General features: G+C 46.9%; 1 non-coding gene across 1 annotated transcript; it reads left to right on the forward strand.

Moving 5' to 3' along the window:
• Positions 1 to 1128: 1128 nt before the first annotated feature.
• TRNAM-CAU (transfer RNA methionine (anticodon CAU)) lies at positions 1129 to 1200 on the forward strand. The gene has a single exon. It is a non-coding gene; the product is annotated as a tRNA-Met (tRNA).
• Positions 1201 to 2024: the final 824 nt, after the last annotated feature.

Raw genomic sequence — 2024 nt, forward strand, 5'->3', positions numbered from 1 at the left:
GTGTACAGTGCTCTCAGTCTCGCATCCTTTTCTTTCTCACACGCACAAGATGGGGAAAGGGCAGAAATTAAACCTATAAAACAGAAGGAGGACAGGATAAAATAGCACAAATCCTAAATTTAAAAAAAACGCCAGCACTGAGGTACAATAAAAGTGGATGGGAAGAGGGTCTTACGGTTAAGGCACTAGACTGATGAGTTACATCCTCACTAAGTCCATTAATGGCTATTAGCCAGGATGGGTAAGGAATGGTGTCCCTAGCCTCTGTTTGTCAGAGGGTGGAGATGGATGGCAGGAGAGAGATCACTTGATCATTACCTGTTAGGTTCACTCCCTCTGGGGCACCAGGCGTTGGCCACTGTTGGCAGACAGGATACTGGGCTGAATGGACCTTTGGTCTGACCCAGTATGGCCGTTCTTATGTTCTTATTTATGTCATCACTGAGCTGGGCCCAGAGTGGAAGGATGGTCCAGTGGTTAGAGCATTAGCCTGGGACTTGAGAGACCCAGAGTTAGCCCCAGCTCTGCCATAGACTTCCTGCATGACCTTGGGCATGTTGCTCACGGCCAGATTTACAAAGCTATTTAGGCACCTAGTGGGGTTTTCAAAAACTTCTAAGCACCTAGCTCCTGTTGAAATCAATGAAAGTACGGCAACTCAGCACTTTGAAAATTTCATTAGTCACCTATCTGCATCTTTAGGCAGCTAAATACATTTTAAAATATGGCCCTCAATTCCCTGTCAGTAAAAGGGGGATAATGAGACTATCTATTTAAATTGTAAATTCTTTAGGTAAGGGACTGTCTCTGACGTGTATATACACAGCGTACAACACAATGGGGCCCTGATCTTCTCTGGAGATTCTAGGCACTACCATACTATAATTAACAACTCATCTAGCATGCACTAACAAATCCTGTCCTGTTCCCATCTTCCAACTGGCTTGCTAACAGAAACGCCAGCAGCCTTAGGGCCAGCAATGTCACAAAGTGATTTTGGTAACTCCCTCTGGCCCACCAGGTTCACGTTGTACCACATAACCACCATTAAGTGAAACCAAAGATTGCTTTGGGACTTCTGGTGATGTAAACCTGGTAGAGGGATCACCACTGCACCCTGCACTGTAGAGCGGAGTGGCACAGTGGAAGCGTGCTGGGCCCATAACCCAGAGGTCGATGGATCGAAACCATCCTCTGCTATTTACCTTTTGGGGGGAGGGATAGCTCAGTGGTTTGAGCACTGGCCTGCTAAACCCAGGGTTGTGAGTTCAATCCTTGAGGGGGCCATTTAGGGATCGGGGCAAAAATTGGGGATTGGTCCTGCTTTGAGCAGGGGGTTGGACTAGATGACCTCTGAGGTCCCTTCCAACTCTGATATTCTATGATTCTATAGCAAGGCTCCCCTATGCCTAATTCCTTGCTGCAGTAAGCATTTTAAGGATGCCCTGTCAGATCCTCCTCTCCACCACGCCTGAGCTCAGTGGAGAATTGAGCCTGTTTTTAAGATGACCCTTTAGAATGCTCAGCTACCAGGCTTTGTGACTTTAAAAGTCTAAAAAAAGTTTAAAATTTCTTCTGCACAAATATAGAAGGGTGTGAGAAAACTTGGAAAGGAAGCCCTGGGTGTTACAGAACATGGAACAAGGAGCGATCTGTGCAGAGGGGCATGGGGGTGGGGGAGGCAGAGCCCAGGGGTGGCACGCTGAATGCTTGCTGGAAAGGAAATGACTTACCGTACTAGCCTGCTTTTGTCAACGGGTAAGATTAAAAGGGTCCAGAAAAACAAAACCCAAAATGGATTATTCTGGCTCAGTGACCCCATGCAGTCTGCATGCAGCTACCTCCTGCAGCCCCTGCATACATGGATGGAGGGATACCTGGTAATATGTGCCTGTAGGTTCATGTTAGCACAAGAGTCTGGTTATATATTTTTACACTTCCCCCAGGCCTCCATAGGAAAGCGCGGCTTCTTGTTGCCTTTTGTTAGAAATCATCCCCGAGAACTCATTGTCACTGATTCTTCT

Source organism: Eretmochelys imbricata, chromosome 5 (genome assembly GCF_965152235.1).
Source record: "Eretmochelys imbricata isolate rEreImb1 chromosome 5, rEreImb1.hap1, whole genome shotgun sequence".
Classification (NCBI taxonomy): domain Eukaryota; kingdom Metazoa; phylum Chordata; order Testudines; family Cheloniidae; genus Eretmochelys; species Eretmochelys imbricata.